Here is a 21,448-nt window from a genome sequence, read left to right on the forward strand (position 1 = left end):
AACTCTGAGCACCTTTTCAAACTCCACCTGTCTGACACCCATGGACATGTTTACAAAGTCAGAAAACAGCACAGCTTCCATGACTTTCGGAAATATTTTTTCACGCTATGAGTTGCTGAAGTATGGAACAAACTGCCAGCATCAGTTGTTAATTGTCGGAGCACTGCATCCTTCAAAAACCCCATGCTTTCTGAGATTTGCCAACACAACACCTGATTTTCTCCCCTCCATACACACGCAAGCATGTATCTGACTCATACACTGTTTACTTTCCAGACATTTGTACATTACTGCTTATGCTTTACATGCACTTTTGACAAGTTGTGGTGCACCTGAGCACTGAATACAATAATTTCATTATTATATTATTATCACAGAAGCTGGAGACTTGGAAGTTAGACTTAGAAATTTCTACTGGTATTAGAAATATTAAGGACAGTGATGTATCTTGTTCAGGAACTTTTAGAAGTTCTGCACTAAGAGATACAATTAGCCAAAGAAACTTCTGAGTGATGAATCACCTTTTTAGAGGAGAAGATAGGACGTCTGACTGAGATGGAAGAAGTTTCAGGACCATAGTGCTGAAAATTGGAGTTGTAGGTCATATAAGTTAGAAAGGGAAAATAAATGTATGAGGGCAGGGGGACAATTCTGCTATTGAACTTATGTTCATGGGAAAGAGGTCCAGGTCTGCAAATAGTTTGATTTTGGTAGAGAGAAAACTAACTAGATATATTAGAGTGACTTTGTATTAAGAAACTATGTATTTCCTTGACTTTGAAGATAACATTTGATCTTATATATATCAGATTAAATGCACACACACATACACACACACACACACACACACACACACACACACACACATACACACACACACACACGCTCACTCATATGTGCCACACACACACGTGTGTGTATATGTTGTGTATTAGTGTGTATATATATGTGGGTATATATATATATATATATAACTGGTTTCATTCTGATTCCATCTACCAATTTCACTGAAAGGCTTTGGGTAACTTGTGGCTATAGTTGAAGACATTTGCCCAAGGTACCACATAGTGGGAAAGAACCCAGAACCATGTGGTTAGGAAGCAAACCTCTTACTATGCAACCATGCTTGCACCTATAAATATATATATATATGTATGTATGTAACCACATGTGAATCGTTGGTGACTTCCTTTCTATTGGATTTTCCTCTGTTTCTGAAGAAGAGCATTGCTCAAAACATTAAACCATCTTTCTTTCCTTCTCTGAGCGTCTGCTAATACTTTACATGTACCACGTCCTCATATTTTTTTGTGTTTGTTCTTCTTTTTTGGGATTTACTATATATATGTATATATTTTATATATATATATTTTATATATATATATATATATATATATATATATGGAACTAATAAATATTATTATGCAATGACTGAATCTATGGTTGAATCTCTAAATAGCAGCCAAATACCACAGACTACACAGGACTGCATTAAGAAATGATAGTTTAGGTAGTGTAATCAAGGGTAACATTTAAAAAATGAAAGGCAAGATGTAATGGTCAAAGAAGGCTGATTTCAGGCTTGTCAACAGTAGCAACAACAACTACAACAGCAACTTCTGTTATTTATGTTTTACTGCTATCCATGAGTTAACGATGTTTTTCATTATATTTTATATCAATTATATTCATCATAGTTTATTCTCCTGACATATTCTGTACTTTTTGCTAGTATACAAAGAAATGCTTATATTTCTTGCTGGTATGCAAAGAATCAGCAACTAACTATACTATTATGATGATATGTATAGTATTCATTCTATCTTTCTACAAATTTCTACTAACATTTTTCATGTTGTCACCATTAGATATAGTCTCACCTGTATTCTCCACAAAGTGTTTCTCTATTAGTTTATGTTATTGTGGCAGCCTATGAACATAAATAAAAGGCTTGCTTTCATAGACTATATTGAACTTGGTATTTGCCATATATATTTTATTGCAAACTAAGTCTACATGGCATTAGATGAGTGAATAATTTATGAGTCATGTTCTCTTTTGACTAAACTGAAGAATAAAAGAAATATCACTTAGCAAAACTTCATCCTCTGGAATATAAGACTTTAAGTTGTAATATTGTCTTGATTTCTTCTATTATTGAAATTGGATGCTATCAAATTACTTGTGTAACACAAACTTTCAAAACAATAAAATTTGTACTACTATCATACTAAAGAAGGGAAAACAGCTTTTTCAACAACTATTTTGAAACTATTGAAATATTCTTCTTTGAGATCTAATCATAATTAATACTTCTTAAATTTGATCTTGTGCTCACTGCATTGTCAACCAACTCTGATTTCATTTCAAGTGAGATTTGTAATTTTAGGTTTATAATTGATGAAGCCTTAATAAGAAGAGTAAACGGTTTTGTTTCACTTAGTGGTAAAAATTCCCTTATACATTTGCTCTTTGAAACGGATGTTTCAAATTGCAAGTGTTGTTAAATACTTTATTTGTAGTACCATGCCACTTAAATATGAGAGTCACACTTTTGTAGCAAGAGGCTACCTTATTATTCACACAGGAAATACATCAAGTCATAGAGGAAGCTTTAACTCACACATTCAACCTGCTAGAAATAACAGCCTGATCTTCAAATCACACCTAATCATCTTGAAAAAGAGAGGGACACATTTGATAATGCAGTTTAATACACACACACACACACATACACACACACATATATATATAAAGATGTTATGGTTATGACTAAAATGCTTCTAGAATGAAAGTCTGCTTGAGCAGGGATGAGTTGCAACTAAACAACAGCTTCTACATGAAATACATAAGGCACTAGGTATGGATATCACCACATCAATGAGATGTGATGGTAATCATACTTTTCCCACTGATACATGCATTGTGAAACTGCAATAACTAAAAATCAAAAGTGGATGGCAAATTGGCTCACTGTTATGGAATATTAAACAAAACTGTAAGGCAGTTAATCAAATACTTTGCTATCACACATCTCACTGCTCTATTCATGAAATATATAATAAATAACATGCATTGATGATTAATTATTTATTCATTTAATTCTTTGGACATGAAGTCTGTTGATGCTTCTACATTAAATATTTTTGCAAACTACAAAAAGAATAATGGTATTATTTAATATTTCATTTTAAAAAAATGGAATTCAAATCTCAGTAACAAAGGAAAATATAAGTATTCTAGAAAAGCAGCTTTCTAATGCAAAAATGTATGATTGAAAGATCAGTTCTTTTATAATGTTAAATAGAAAATTATACTTATTAGAAAGATGAGTTATTTTATTATTTAAGTTGAATATTTACAATAGCAGGATGATATAGGGGTCTATGTTATTGTATTCCGATTATTGTGTGGAACAGGTGTCTATCTTAAAATTAAAATATTTCTTCTCTGAATTCCTAATTTATGAAAATAGTTGTTTTTATTAGAAACACATGTGCATACACATAGTGATATATATGTAGAAACACACACATGAATTTAAACACAATTACATGGGATGGTAAATCATATAGAAAAAGGTGGGAAAGTGAGATGTGTGTGAAAGCAAAAGACAAACTGGTTGACATTTGGTTCAGAGATAAAGAGCCTTGTTGTAAGAACAATTATCAAAATAGTTTATATACATTTCATAATATTTGTGTTTCTGGATAAGTTTCCCACACTGGATGTAACGTTTAATATCTAAATGGTGACTATAAATATGGTGGAAACAAGTTAGATTATTACAATCATATAGTTGTACCACTTTAATACAAAGACCATGATTTTAGCTGATAGTGACAGCAAGTGATAAAAGATTACATACATGTCACTCACACTTGACATTCAGTAGTAACATAATGTATTGTTTAGCATCAGAAAGTCGCATTAAGATTTTTCAAATGCTTTAAAAGCACAGATTCTTATAAACCATGATGAAATAATAATACAATATATAATGTATATCATGTTATGTTGCTGTAGTTGAGTAACCTTGGTCAGTTCTGCTCCAGCAGACCTATGATGATAGATAGTTAATCAAATGTTTGAGGAAAATCCTAAATGTTTTCAACCCTGGATATGCTGAATTTCAATCTGTTATGAAACCATGCTGTGCTTATTGCTATTTAATGCTTAGCCATGTGGAGTGAAGTGCATAGGATTCAAAATATATTATGTTTGTTCTCTTTGTAAACCTGTCCTTGAGCAACTGAAAAGTGCAACAGAGATATCAGTAATGAACTTGGTTTGTTTACTGTGGATTTACAGATGGTGGTTGGAAGCCCACCACCTAATACGATGTTAACGTACATATGAAGCAGTAATTACTTTGCTGTGCTTGTGCATTTTGTGGCTGTTTGGATTAGATTAGAATAATGGTGTCTATAGACTTGTATTATTATGATTTGAATATGTCTGGATGTTTGTGAGTAGATATGTAGTTTCAAGGGCCTGCAATAGTTATTTCTGCACATGCCCTACAGGCAGGATTGATGGAACAGAGAGACCACTTCTATGAGATCCTTCTGCAAACTTCCATGATGAAGATTGACAGAAACTTCATCATAACACCTGGCAACTTCAATGGACATATTATTCATCATGGATCATGGATTCTATGACATACATGGTGGCTATGGGTTTGGCTCAAGAAATGAGAAGGGTATAAGTCTTTTAGAGTTTCCTGATGCAACTGATCAAACAAATTGCGACACACACTTTAGGAAACCAGACAATTGCCTCGTCACTTACCAATCTGGCAAATATGCAGGCCTGATATATTACATTCTCACCAAGAAGCAGGACAGAAGAGCTGTTCTACACACCTGTGCACTATGCAACATATATTAGTAGTTAGTGACTTCTGAGTCAGAGCTTGGCAGACACAGAAATAGAAGACAATATGGAGAAGAAATAAATGGAAACTAAGAGTTCTTGGATTTGGGAATAGGTTAAGAGAAATCCTAATTGATGCATAAAGCAGTAGGGAGAAAGATTTAGATAACTGTAGCATAGATGATAGCTGGAAATGTCTACAAAAGACAGTATTCAAGAGTAATACAACACTTCGCAAATATCTCCTTCGAGTAAAACTACCAATAGAAGAGGTTATGACCAAAAACTGCGTGTACTCCATCCCATGCAGCTGTGGTAGGTCATACAAAGGCGAAACATGCTGCCCCCTCAAAATAAGGGTAGAGGAACATTGCAAAGCTGTGACATGAGGAGATAATGATAAATCAGGTATAGCTGATCATGTATACAAAAATGGAGACCACCTTCCCCTGTGGGATGAAGTTATAATATTAGACAGAGAACACCAATGGAAAATATAAAAAATAAAAGAAGCAGCACATATGGTAAGACACAACAACCTCCTAAGCAGACCGAGTGCAGATATGAATAGTATATAGGAACTGGTATTAAGGAAGGATAGGAAAATATTAGATTTATAAGCCCTAAAATTCTCTCCATAATTGCCCACGGACATATGGGGTAATAGTTAAGAGCATGGGCTACTAACCACAAGATTCTGAGTTCGATTCCAAGCAGTGACCTGAATAATAACAATAATAATAACATCAAAAAATACCTTAGGAATCAGAACCCAAGTTCCCCAAGACACCTGATAAAGACTGGGGGGTATATCAGCTGAAACGTGTTAACAACAAACAAGATAAGGACAAATATCTGTTAATAATGTACATAATTCCTCATCTCTTAAACATAGAACTGCATGACAAACTTATTCTTCAGTTTATAAGATTAAAAGTATTGTATTTTCTGGCATATAAGGCACACATTTTTTCAAAAGATTTCCCCACAAAAGTTCCATATGCTTTATATGCTGAAGGTCAGATGTGGGTAGACTTCGTTAGTGTTATCAATGATGGACAATACTGGTGACAGTGGAGGTCAGTGGTAATATTATTGTAACTTAGTCTACCATAATAAATTACCAAAGGGTGTCACTCTAAATTTTCAAGGTTTCTCTACCCAAAAATGTGTGAGACATTCAGCTTGGGATTTTGGGTCAGCTGCAGTTTTTCTCCCAGATTAGGCCTGTCAAAATTGGGGTGTGCCTTATATGCCCGAAAATATAAGTCAAGGTCATGTACTATGAGTGAAGGTGAGTTCTGATGTTTCTTATTTTGCAAATTTTACTATCTTTAGTAATGCAGATCACTTCTAGTTACTATATTTATAGCCCTGAGATTACTAGTTCAAAGAAATATGGCCAAGCCACTTAGCATAAAAATCTCAATCTGCAAAGTCAGAGGGTCAACCAAGATTCTGAAAAATAAATTTTGTTTCAAAATAGTTTGGCGAATTATTTTGCCAAACTCACTGCTTTTGATGAAACGCGTGCACACACACACATGCATGCACACACACACACACACTCACACACACACACAATCATCATGCTGGCATAGGTTAAGCAGATCTTTTTGAGGCAGTGTTTTATGACCAGATGTCCTGCCTGATGCTAATCCCTTTAGTTGATAGTTATGACACACAAGGTCACTGTGTACCTATTTTTGACATAGAAACACACATGGTATATCTATGTGTGGATTGGCCAAAATCCCCACTACCACATATACAGATGTATATTTTATATAAATACTAGCAGTATAGCCCAGCATTGCTCAGGTTTGTTTTCTTTTTGACCCTTGAGAATTGGAATTTTTGAAAAGTAAAAATTTTGCATTATGTAGCTTGTTATTCTCTTTAAGTGAACATTTTTCTGGTTGAAATATATTGAAAAATGGCGACACAGCAGTCAAAAGATCGTAAAAAATAGGGATTTTCATAGAAAAAAAGCACCATTTTGATGTAAATAATTTTTGGTCTTAACATGGTCCGATTTGAATCTTTTCTTCTACGGAATGAAGAGCAAGCCTTCTTCTATCATAATCTCAATTTTGGTCAACTTGCATTGCAAGGTCTCGGAGGAGATAGTGTTAGTTGAAGACTACCAAACCTGCCAAACACACAGAGACAACTTCAGCTTTATATATAGAGATAACAGGAAATCTGTTTCTGCTCTGCTTATCACCTTTTTACTTGTCTCCTAGCCCACTCAATGAAGGAAGGTTTTTAGTCTTGCAAGTTACAATGACCACACTAGCACTGGAACCATGAAAAAAAGCATCCAGTACATTCTGTAAATGGTTGGCATTAAGAAGGGTACCCATCTGTAGGAACCAGGACAAAACAGAGATACTTGAGCAAGACATGTCCTCCAGCCCATTGTCCCTGCCCCCACATCATACCAGTATGCAAAGTGAATGTAAAAATGATAATGATGATGATGAAGCACACACATCTATATTATACTATGGGAGAATAAACTATTTGATGCATCTTTACTTGGTCACTTGACCTGATATAAATAGCAACCAAAATCTTTCTCAAATCACACCTTATTACTTTCATTACTGCATTTATTTTGAGATGCTCTGTGTTTCTTTCAATTAATTTTAAATATAACAAAGAATTTAGTAAAATAACTTAGTTATCATTAAGCTAGTGTTAAGAACATAAATTGTGACTAAGGTTTGGTGGAAGATTTTAATTCAAAGCTTATGAAAACAAGACATTTGTACTACAGAGCCAGAGGTGGTTTCAGCCGGGTTGGTATCAAAAGGTTAATATCTTAAAGAAAGAATTAAACACATTGGTCAATGTGGTTTTTAGTTTCCTACACATAGGGAAAAGCTAGAATGGCCACAACAGAATAGATATAGACCTGCTTGATTCAAATTGACCTGGGGTTAAACAACTACAATACATATAACAGAATAGTGTCATTAAATTATATAAAAAAAAGTTGCTTTATACACTACAGTGATTCTGTATTTACAATGACTCTTCATGATTATCTCATTCATCAAAAGACTTCTTTGACATTCTATGAAACAAATTAATATAATTAATATAATGACATTAAGGAAGCTAATATAACAAGGAACAAACTGACAAAGTCAAATACAAATAACTGGTTTTTTAAATAAAACTTGTGAGAAAATAATGTTTTCTTCTTAGTTCATGTTTTGCTTGGGCAGTTGAGAAGTTAAAATAATTTAATTTTAAGGTTACTGAATAATAAGGTTTAGTTTGGAGATGAACACAAATAAAGCAACTGTTTAGAGATGAATACAAATGAAAGAAATTCTTGTTTAAACTATGCCAACACATAAAAGAAAGTGTGTTGAGTTAATGTTATTACTGTGTAGCCTCACATTAATCTCAAACACCAAATCTCTGATGAAGGTGTTCAAGTTGAGACCATTGCAGCTTTGTTTAGATGTATTTAACCCTTTAGCATTTAAACTGGCCATAACCGGCCAAAAGTATTCTGCCTGTTTTATGTCCAAACTGGCCAGATCTGGTCTCTCACATCAACCCTACAATATTGTTTTAAAAATTAACAGCTACCTCATCAAAATCTCATAGCTACAAGATAATGCATGATTAGTTCAAAACAATGTGGATAAAAAAGGATTAATTTTGGCAGAATAATGTGAACACTTAAGGGTTAAAGGTGATAGTTCAATGTCTTCTGCTTTTTTTCTCGAAGACAGTAGTGTTTGATTTGAGGGAAATATGTCTGCTATTTTTTGCAGCTTAGTTGACCACATGGAGGCATCTTTGTTGACTCATTGTGTTGGTGTTAGAATACTTACAGTAGTGGCAATGATGATATCAATGGTAGTGGTACAGTTGGATGTGGTGTTATGCTGATGGTGTCATTGATGATGATGGTGATGATGGTAACAACAGTGATACTGTACCTAGAATCGATAAAAGCTAGGAAAAGAAAACGTATAAATTTGTGTGTTAAAACATCAAGGAAGTAAGCTATATATATTTGAAATATTATTAAAGGACAGAATATCTATAGCAATAAACAATAATGTTACAAATATTAGAGGGAACCAGTGGAAATATTTAAATAGATATTTGTTTAAACAGTTTGTACATGCAGCATGAGGATAGAAGCTGATTGTAGTCATCAAAGGTACAAGAATGTTGATATGGAAGAAGTTTCATTAATGATAGATCTTTGATGAAATATTTCGAATCATCAGAGTAATAAAAGGCAAAATCAATGAAAGTAAAGGCAAGAGTTTCATAAGGAAATATGGACAGAGTTCTCTGAAGAAGATACTGCATGAAAGAAGAAAAAAGAAAAAAAGATGGCATTTGAATAATTCAAATTTCTTTACTGTATATCTTTATCTTTCTGATCCTATTCCTTTACAAAAGCTTCAGATGTTGTTTTAATGCTATTTAATCCCAAAATTAAACTTCTTATATATTGTGAGAGCAATAGTCAATGTGAAGTTACAAAATCCTTACCCTAAAAGTTCTTTGATCTGAAATATAGGAATTCCACTCTCTTATTATCAATGAGGAAATTTATGTTAAAGGGGAATAAATCTTCTTTTGCAAGAGCTGAATTCTATTCTGTTGGAAGCTAGAAATCTTATAAATAAGCATAAAAGACATTTTTAGTGAAAATATTTTCCATTTCCAAATACAGTAAAACCAGTTTGAATATTTTAATCTCAGAATTCTGGATGATTAAAAGCAATGAAATATCAATTGACATTGTTTGAATGTAAGATAACTAATTTCATTAGAAAAGAAGGAAATTGTGTATTAATATGAATTAACATATTTATTGACTTGAACACTAAATTGTATTCTTTTCTGAAAGATTCTTTGAATATTTTCCTATATCATCATTATCATGTCCTTCATATAAGTGATTTTATTTATGTACATATATGATATGAGAAAATTTAAATATTCTATTAAGAATCATTAACTTTTATAAAAATTTATTAGAGAATGCTAGTAGAATTACTACATAAATTTATATTCTGAGCTACTTCTTTGTTGTTGCAGCTCAAAGCTAACATATATTTAACTTTCAAATTTAATAGCTATCATATGCCTTTCATTTTGTTCATTGCAGTATTCTAGCAAACCATTCTTTATAAATATGCAAGTACAAATGCTTTAAAATTAAAATAAAAGCATTCTGGCGCCTACATATTTATATTTTTAAATTGGTTTTCCAAAAATTGCTTATGATACATAAGCTTTTCTGGATTATCTCTAGCCAATGCTACTGTTAGATTAAATTTCCAGTTTCAGTTGTTTCCATCTAAACATGTATGTTTTTATCTGTTAGTTGTATACTTCCAGCATGTGACTGCTATAAGCTCAATTAGTTATAAAAAGAGTCAGACAATATGAGTTTAATTCTATACCAGGGAAAAGTGCTAGATTCTTTCTTCCTATTGAGATAACTGCAGGAGAAGTGCTTAGTTAAAAGTAAGCTACTGTACTTAGCATTCATTGATCTGGAGAAAGACTTCGATAGGGTCCCTCTCTCTGTGATCTGCTGGTCACTGACAAAGCTTAGGGTAGATGAATGTTGTGAGAGAGTCATAAAAGTCATGTGCAGGGGTGTTGTCAATAGAGTGAGAGTTAACAATAAGTGCAGTGAAATATTTAGTGGGCAGGTAGGAGTTCATCAGAGCTCTGCTTTCAGCCCCCTCTTATTCTTCATAGTCCTCCAGTTTCTATCAACCAAATCCACAGGCAAGGCTTTTGTTAGCACAGGGCTGTAATAGAAGACACTTGCTCAAGGTGCTATGCTGTAGGACTGAACTTGGAACCTTGTGGTTGGGAAGTAGACTTCTTAACGTGTGCTTATTGGGACATTGGCACAACAGATGTTATCCTCCTGAACATCTATTGTGGTAGTGTCTCAATAAAAACTTCCATTTGAATCCATCATAGTTATTGATTCCACCACATTGGTGTGCTCAGTAACACAACAGCAGCTAATTTGTTTTCACTTATCAGCTCTGACATCCCCCAAATTACAGCTACATTTGCTATATCTTCTACACTCATTCTATACTACATTAATGGCTTACTTGAGATTCTGTCTGACTACGTACTTTTCAATCCAATCTTCTCTCCTCCTTAATTATGTGCATATAGGCATCGTCTACACACAATCTGGAACATTTCAGATCAGGTCCATGCTCCTTCTATGGCCAGAAACCATAACAAAATTATCTGATGAGGAGATAGCAACCTAATCTCCTCCAATATCACCATGACATCCAATTGCTTAACTCCTCAATTATTAACAAGTAACATTCTCTCTACATGTGAACTAGATGCACATTAAACCCTCCAGGTTGCTACAAATGCTAAACTATAAATATAAACTATAATCTCACAAAACAACCTTACACCTATAGCATTGCCATAGCTGCATCTGAATGACTAAGCTTCCTCGTCATAACCAGAAAGTACATCAGCTTTAACCAGTTACTGAGGCTCTACAAAGTTCAAGCAAGACTCACTGGGGTACTGATTACAGCTATAATTGCTATAGTCACATTAACTCATGTTCTAGACCAAATTTAATACAAAGTTATGTAATTTAGAGGTAAAGATTCAATAATTAACAGGCTTCATGAACTAGCTCAGATATATAGAGTTCTCTCTCTCTCCCTCCCCCACACTCTCTCTCTCATAAAGATATCTGTTTTTCTGAACCAATGACCCATGGATACTTTCTCAACTCTCCCTTTCTGACATCCCCAAATACTTCATTAAACAATTTTCCCAATCATTCCTCTCAAAACTTTAGACCTCTGAAATTCTTCTCTTGATCACATTTTTCTTTTAAACATTGACCTTACAGATATTTAAACTGAACATCAATCTAGGATGACCCCCACAGATGTCACTATTGTTGCACTTTCTATTATAACTACTGGAAGTAAAAAAAACAAACAAGAGAAACTTGTCATGCAGTATGCAACTTTATAAAAGAGTTCCAATTTGAGTGGGAGGAATCTATACACAAGTAGCTTTTCAATTTGATTTTAATACTGGTTACAATGAAGTTTTTTCTGATGTCAACAATAACTTTGTTTTCATTAAAATTCTTCACAAGCAAGAGATCATTGTGGGTGTAGAAGTGTAGATCTGTGGGGCATCTTATTTTATGGAGCATGCACTAATGGCTGCTCTTTTATATAAATTTTAAAAAATTATTTTCCATAAAATCATCAAATTATTTTATGGAAAATAATTTGAAGTCGTGTATGAAGTGATAATTTATGATTGTCTTTATTACCTTAGAAATGTTAGATGTGAGAACAATAATAACAGAGGTTAGATATGAAGGCAATGAACTATTATTTGGCTAGGTCAGGAAAAACTGTGTTTCTTGTGACTAGAATGTAGAAAATTACTATAATGAGAAAAGTTAAAGAATTACATAAAACATTTTCTCCTCAAGAGAAGTGTATTAGTGAATAATTGCTTGTAATACAAAACAAGTTGACTTGTTAAATTTTAGCAAGTAAAGAATTCATTACATATGGCATCTATCAACGCATGGTGAGGAGAGCAAATTAAGGAAAGGAAATTCAGGTGAGGATTTGTTACATGCATAAAAAGACAAGCTGGATGCAAGTTGGGCAGTAGATTCAACAGTTCTAGTTGCAGAGGTACTCCCAGAAGGAGAGAGAAGATGAAGTGCTTGACAGTTAAGTCGGAGGAAGGGGACTCCATTATATGTAAATCATGAATTTAGAAGAATACATTTCTCACAGTTGAAGAGCAATGGTAGACAGAAAAATCTAGTCAAAGTTAGAAGATATCTTCTTGGTAAATGACTGAAAGATTACATTCACCCCAGTGTCTAACTGGTACTTGTTTTATTTTATCCAACCTAGAAAGAATGGAAGGTAAATTCAATCTCAGAACATAAAATGTCACTAAGTATTTTATCTCAGTCACTAATGATTTTACCAGTTAGCCTCACTGATCTGTACTGTAGCAATATACACACATACATTTGCTATATGGATGATCTAATTGTATAAGTTATATTTGATATATTATGTTAATACATGGATGTCTCCCAAATACTGTTTAGGTTATTTCTACTCGGGTATTGTAGGTTGAATTTCTTGTGCATATTGCAACATAACCTCCAGTAAAAGAAGTTTGACTATTGTTTGCTTATAAGATTTGATGATGTCTATGATGTAGAGAATTATAGCTAGGATTTTCTGGGTCACATTTTCATTATTTAAGATTAAGTCTAAATCGTATTATATGCTTTTAATGTCTTTAAAAAGGAAAACTGCATAAATTATATAAAAATATTAATAAAAAAAGTCTTATATTACCTTATTCCTTATTGTGCAGTTAACTTTGGGGGGAAAAAGCTGAAGAATGGATCTTTATAATTATCTTGAACACGATCACTACCATCATCTTTACCGGTAGCAGACTCACTAGTAATAACAATAACAAACAATAACATCTTTTTTGTACACTTTTTTCTGCTTCTCCTCCTCTGTCTTCTAATATACTATATATTTTCTCTCTCTTAACTTCACATTTATATTCATATCTGTCAGTCTATCCACACACATACACATATGAGCACACAAAACACACACACACACACATGCATGCACACACACACACACACACACATGCATGCACACACACACACACACACACATGCATGCATGCATATATTTGTGCATGTATTTATACAGACACACACACACACACACATGCATGCACACACACACACATGCATGCACACACACACACATGCATGCACGCATATATTTGTGCATGTATTTATACAGACACACACACACATATATATATGGAGAGAGGGAGAGAGAAAGGGAATAGTGAGCATAATCACTCACAGATGTGCACCAGACGTGATTATCAGTAACATTTTGACAGTTTTATATTTTTATGTCACAAATCTCCAATTATTTATAATGGGGGCCATTAGAAAAAAAAAACCTCTACAGAATTTTAGATTGTAGGTGCATGTTAACTCATTTGTGATGCATTGGAAGTACCATGTATATACTATTAATGTTTCCATTTTAAAAGTGTAGGCATGGAAATCACTGAATTAATGGTTCTGTATTATAAAATATAAAAAAAAATTACTTTGCTCACATATCGTTATTGCTGTTGTAGTCATTGTCACTGTTGTTTTTCTTTTATTTATCATTCACTCTGTCTTGTCAGAATGCAAGAATAGATGTCATTGTTGTTGTCACGCTTTTCCATGTTAACAATAAGCTATCTTCCAGTGTCTTCATTTAATGCTATGTCATCAATGAAGCACAATGTTCTAAAGTCTGATCTGATAAACCATTGACTTATAAAAATCATAGTTTAAATTTTTTTACAATTTTTTTTATTGATTCTTCCATTAAAAAAAAAAAATTTATTGGCTCTAGTAGAAACACTGACCCCTGGATGGTTTTCTGCTTGTATGAGGTGGCATCAAAAGGTTCCTGGGTGAGTTACTCTCTCCCTCTTTTCTCTTTTACTCGTTTCAGCTATTTAGTCGAGCAAATCGACCCCAGGACTTATTCTTTGTAAGCCTAGTACTTATTCTATCGGTCTCTTTTGCCGAACCACTAAGTTATGGGGACGTAAACACACCAGCATTGGTTGTCAAGTGATGTTGGGGGGATAAACACAGACACACAAATATATACACACACATACATATATATATATATATATATATATATATATATATACATATACACGATGGGCTTCTTTCAGTTTCCATCTACCAAATCCACTCATAATGGTCGGCCCGAGGCTATAGTAGAAGACACTTACCCAAGGTGCCATGCAGTGGGACTGAACCCAGAACCATGTGGCTCATAAGCAAGCTACTTACCATACAGCCACTCCTATGCCTAGTTATGTATAATAAAAAATAAATTATTTATCTAAATTTAAACATCTAGATGAGTCTTCTGTTTTCTGTAAGTGAGTCTGTAAGTGAGTCTTTTGCGATTCATTCTGGATTTCAGCAACAGTGTTAAAACAGTGACCTTTGAGCTGCATTTTCATCTTGGCGAAGAGATGGAAGTTCACAGGTGCTAAATCTGGTGAATAGGGCAGGCGCAGAAGTGATACCATGTTCCTGTCTATGACAAAATCACAGACTACAGCTTACACATGATCACAAAAACACAAATTTCACAACATGCAAAGTAAACACAGTGATGTCACTTTGTACACTGCCACATGAAGGTCACTGCTAGCTCTCACTGCACACACAACCATATGCTGCTATCTGTTGGCACACTCCAAAACTAGTCTGGGAACTTTTTGATACTACTTTGTATATGTCATATTTGCTCGTATGACACTGTTGTGATATAGAATTAAATCCTGATGCACTGATTTCTCAGCAACCCAGAGAAGCTATAGCCAACACATTGTAATATAAATATATATTTTCCAGGAAACTGTTTCCTATATGAACTACATTTCTTTTACAATTTTTTTTTTGATTCTTCCTTAAAAAAATTATTTATTGGCTCTAGTAGAAACACTGCCCCCTGGGTGGTTTTCTGCTTGTGTGAGGTGGTATCAAAAGCTTCCTGGACTAGTTATGTATAATATGTAATATAAATATATATTTTCCAGGAAACTGTTTCCTATATGAGCAACATTGAAATACCATAGAATATTTAATGGAGGTGGATGCAGTTTGTCCAGTTTTCCTAGTTTCAATATCTTTTACTATTCTTCATTGATTTTGCCATAAAAAAATATCATCAGGCATGGTTGAATGGTTAGATGCTTGTTTCCCAATCACATGGTTCTGAGTTCAGTCCCACTGGTGGCACCTTGGGCAAGTGTCTTCTACTATAGCCTTGGGCCGACCAAAGCCTTGTGAGTGGATTTGGCAGATGGAAGCTGAAAGGAGCCTATTGTATATATATATATATAGTTAATCCAAACAAGAAAGCACAAAAAAACACAACGCGAGGGCGTGGAACAAATATAGTATTATTGGACGCTCAGGAAAGAAGGAAAGAAGGAGGGTTTAACATTTCGAGCGGAGCTCTTCGTTGGAAACATAGGAGAAGGAAAGATCCAGAGAAGGGAAGACAGAGGAAAAAAAATCGCCAATGGTACACACGAGGTCACATTTTGAAAGACCCGAACATACATATTATTTAAATTATATCATAAGTATAAATTCATATAAAGAGAAGGAAATCAAATCTTCAATATTGAATTCATAATATCTTGCTTTGATGAATATATTTTACTGTTTCTTTATGACAAGACAAATATATATATATATATATATATATATATACATACGTGTGTGTGTGTCTGTGTGTTTGTGTGTGTGTGTGTGTGTGTGTGTGTGTGTGTGTGTGTGTGTGTGTCTTTGTGTCTGTGTTTGTCCACCCATAACCACTTGACAACTGGTTTTGGCATGTTTATATCCCTTTAACATAGCTATTTGGCAAAAGAGGCTAATAGAATAAGTACCAAGCTTAAAAAATAAGTCCTGGGGTAAATTTGTTTGACTAAAAGACAGTGCTCCAGCATGGCTGTAGTCAAATGACTGAAACAAGTAAAAGAATAAAAGAAAGAATACAGAAGTTTCCATGAGCATCTAAACAAAAGCTCTTCTGAAACAGATGTGAACAACAGAATGTTGAATAGTAGGACAAAAACAAAACCTTGATGAACATCCAGCTATTCATGGAATTATAAGCTTAGCTTCATTATACTTTTATTTAATCGACTATACAACTTCCTAACATTTACTGGATTTATGCTAAATTAAAAGAAATCAATATTTTGAGCAAATAATCAATAGAGGAATAATGTGTTAAGTAGTATAAGTTAATTCTCTAATTGTTTTAAAATATTTATTTTATAATATTCTTTCAGTTCATTGAGAATCCACATATGAACAATAATTGCATATATTAAAGAATATGAATGCAGTTGTTCATAAAATTCATTATAAACACACATGCACAAACACATACATATTATTTAAATTATATCATAAGTATAAATTCATATAAAGAGAAAGAAATCAAATCTTCAATGTCAAAGTCATTATATCTTGCTTTGATGAATATATTTTACTGTTTCTTTATAACAAGACAAATATTTTGGTATTCATCTACAGGCATAAAGTACTAACACAAAAATAATAACATGAATTTTTTTAATGGATGAGCATATATAAACTGTAAAGCATTGCTCAAGTGGAAATTCCATGGAGAACTGGATAGTTTTTCTTTTTCAGTGTAACTTTTTGAAACAAATAAAATCTATATCTTGAGAACAGCACACTAAAAGCATGCTGCTTTTTTGCCAAAAACACAAAGAGGAAAACATAGCATGCTGTAATTAGATCTTGCTTATCTTAAAAGATACATACATCATTAGGGCTCCAATTACATAATTTGATGGGTATTTCTAAAAATCATGTAACCACTAGGGAAATTTTATACTAAATAGATAAATTGGCATATTTGATTTATGTGAAGGTTTATTAAGATTATATTGTGCAGTAACATATTCTTGAGATTTTCGTTGAAATAAAAATAAAGGAATGTAGAAGGATTAGACTTTTAACAAAGTGGTGGGGAAAAGAGTAATGCTGGGTAAAAAATTGTTTTGCTATTCTGAATAGATTATATGAGCAGCTAGCTGCATATCACCAACGAAATGGAAAAGCTAAATTACTATGGTTAGTAAACTTGTGTACCATGATCTAAGATACAGCATTTAGAAATGTCTCATTGATATCTCATTATCAAACATAAATCAAATTATATTGCATAGTTTAGATTTAAAATGTAGATTTTTAAAGGCTATGCATAATATAATATATAATGAAATTATTGTATACAGTGCTCAGGTGCACCACAACTCGTCAAAAGTGAGTATAAAGCATATGCAGTAATGTGCAAATGTCTGGGAAGTGAACAGTGTATGAGTCAGATACATGCTTGCATGTGTATGGAGGGGAGAAAATCAGATGTAGTGTTGGCAAATCTCAGAAAGCATGGAAGTTTTGAAGGATGCAGTGCTCCGATAACTAACAACTGATGCTGGCAGTTTGTTCCATGCTTCAGCAACTCTTAGCATGAAAAAATGTTTCCAAAAGTCATGGGAACTGTGCTGTTTTCTGATTTTGTAAACATGTCCACGGGTGTTAGACAGGTGGAGTTTGAAAAGGTGCTCAGAGTTATTGTTTGTAAGATGGTTAATAATTTTATGGGTGTCTGCCAAGTCAGCTGCCAGATGTCGGAATTTCAATGTGTCCATCCCCAGGGAAGTAAGGCGTTCAGAATATGACAAATGCCTTATGGAGCGTATTCTCTTGGTTGTACATCGCTGAATGGTTTCCAGACGATTAATATCCTGGGCAAGATAAGGGTTCCAGACCGGTGATGCAAGTTCCAGGTGAGGCTGCACAATAGCTATATAAAGCCTCAGATAGATAGCAGGAGAGCGGCTCAAAAAGGACTTGGTAAGTGATGCCAAGACACCTTCAGCCTTCTTGGCAATTTTAGCAATGTGTTTTGCATATCATTATACACTTAAATAAGCTTCCATGAACACACTGTCACATTCAGGAGTATACAATTACAGATACCTACACACATTACAAATATCTATGAGTTTTTATGCATACATACATCCCTGGACTAATTCATGGTTGGCCTCTTGGCAAAGCCTAACACCTGGTAACTACAGAAAGGTTACAATGAAATCATGGGATGCAGCATGGTGGATGTGAACTATTTCAGCTGATGTTTTTACTGAGTCAATGGTGGATATCACTAGATGCTGAGTGGATGAGCAATCAACAAACCAGGATCAACCAGTTCTGTTTGTGAACTACTGCTATCATCTGTAGTTGTGGCATGCTTAGATGAGACATTCAGCTATTGAAAGAGCAATGTGACTTATTGGTCTGGGCAAGTTGCCCAACTAGATGCTGATGCATACATATTTCTGTTTGAGCTTTTACAGATTTCAGTTTTATAATATTCATGTGTCATAGGATATTCAAATGTTCATCGCCGTTACCCTTATATAAAATCAAAGGAGAGGAGAAATTATAAAGGAAGTTATGTCTATCTTATAGAAGATTGCATATAAAATCAATTGTTGAAGTTTTAGTATATTTTTAGAAAATTTATCAGAATTTTGAGCAAAATCAAAAGCTCAGTATCATCAATTGTGCAACTATATAGCCTTGAAAATATGAAATTTATTAGAAGAATTTGTATGACACTGTGTAAAATTTAAATGCATATGCTTTGTTTATGGTAACAAATGAAAGGAGACTTGTTAGATATTAAGTTACCAAACTTAAGGCATATAAAGTTTTGAAATATTGTGTTATCCAAACAATTTCAGAGTATTTGTAGCAGTGAAATAGCTCACCAGCCCTATTACTGTTGAAAGTCAATATCAATTTATATTACAGTTTTTCAGTAATTTTGAAGGAATAACTTTTGTATTGGCAATTCTGGTAATGTATTGTCAACCAGATAATATAAGCGGTGTTGAAGTGTTACATCATGGTATGTCAGTAGAGTATTGGTCAACAGACCAAAAGCTATACAGATTTTATCCAGTCTTTATTAATGTACCGTAGGCCCTCGACTTCTGATGATGTTGAAGGGGTGCTATCATAACATATGATGTGTTTTGAAATTTATAAATCTGATAGAGCTTATTCTTCTCCAGATTTGACCATAGCAGATTTTATTTTTCTAAAGTGAGAGAGAAAAATTAATTCTTGTACTGGACTGTTATTTTATCAATCACAAGTAGATAAAAAGCAAAGTTGATTTCTGTGGGATTTGAACTCAGACTTTATAGAGTCAGAACAAATACCTCAAGGCATTCTATTCAATGCTTCTACGACTGCCAATTCACTGTCTCAAAACCTAAAACAGGAAACACTTGCTGGCTTAGTTTTTAACCTCACCACATTATTTATCTTTCATTCTAATTAACTGGAATTCTGGTTATGTCAACTCCTTTAAAAAAAAACAGTTCTTTTTGCCTCAATTTTGAGTTGTTGTCTTTATGTTTGGTATAGTGAAGCATTGTTTGGTAATATTTACCCCCTTTTAATATGGCTGTAGTCTAGATCAATTTAAATTATCATGCACACAACTTTAGGTATGCTAGTGCTTCAGTTTGTTAAAAGATATTGTGAGGCAATTCAGTTCACAACTGTGAGATGATAGTATAACTGAAAAAAATAGACGTGTTTTGAGCTCAAATCCTCAAATAAACAAAATGATTTATTAAAACTTCTAAATTAAATAAAATATCCAATCTATCATATAAGGTCTTCAGCCACTGTTGAATAGATAGTGTTTTTTTAACCAAAATTCACTGTAAATTGGTAACTCCAAGGCTGATCATTCACAGACTTTTTTGAGTTAATATATTTATTTTATTGATCAATCAAAAAGGAAATATATATCATCATCATCATCGTTCAACGTCTGCTTTCCATGCTAGCATGGGTTGGACGATTTGACTGAGGACTGGCGAACCAGATGGCTGCACCAGGCTCCAATCTAATCTGGCAGAGTTTCTACAACTGGATGCCCTTCCTAACACCAACCACTCCGAGAGTGTAGTGGGTGCTTATATATTTTTGAAATCTGAATTTGAGACACATAAAAGTGTTTTTTGGTCTTATTCACATTGGGTTTCAACTTCACTAGAACCAGTTCAGGCATATGACTGAAGCCATAATGGCTCTAAAGAAAAATGTAGTAAATTCACTGGTAAAAGTCACTTTCGTATATGACAATTATACTTAAAACAAATACCATTCATTATGTTTTGTTTGCATTTGTTGGGTAATCACTGGATATTTAAGATTATAATCATTTGATGATGAGGTAATTAGGTTAGCTGACAGCAGCCATAAAATGTGAAGAAGTCCAAGAAATTATTTGTGTGTACGCATATGTGACTCTATGGGAGAGAGAAAGTGATGTGGGGGAAGAAAACAGCAGTCTATCTGTTAGTCATTAAAACTAAGTCACAGGAGAACATGAGTAATGACCAAAACCTAGAAGCAGTAAAGTTTGGAGTTGATCCTTGTCTAAGTCTGGGTGTCTGTATTAATGTTAGTACACACTGTTGAAGCAGCAAATGTTTTCTACCTACTTTGGTTGTCTTTATTATTCTCAGCACTACTGATGAGCTAGTCAGCTACTAAATAGCTTTAACTGTATCAGAGAAGATTAGATTTAACTCTTCTGCCACTATTAGAAGAGAATTTCTCTTTGTGTATATGTAGATCTCTGTTTGTTTAACAAATTACTTACGTACATACAAACATGCATACATATATGAGTATGTGTGTATATATATATATATATATATATATATTGTTATATTTCGGAATGGTCATTTATTGGCTAAACTGGCAAAATGACCATTCCGAAATATAACAATATCTGTTTCAACACAC

Source organism: Octopus sinensis, linkage group LG2 (genome assembly GCF_006345805.1).
Source record: "Octopus sinensis linkage group LG2, ASM634580v1, whole genome shotgun sequence".
In the NCBI taxonomy this organism is placed as follows: domain Eukaryota; kingdom Metazoa; phylum Mollusca; class Cephalopoda; order Octopoda; family Octopodidae; genus Octopus; species Octopus sinensis.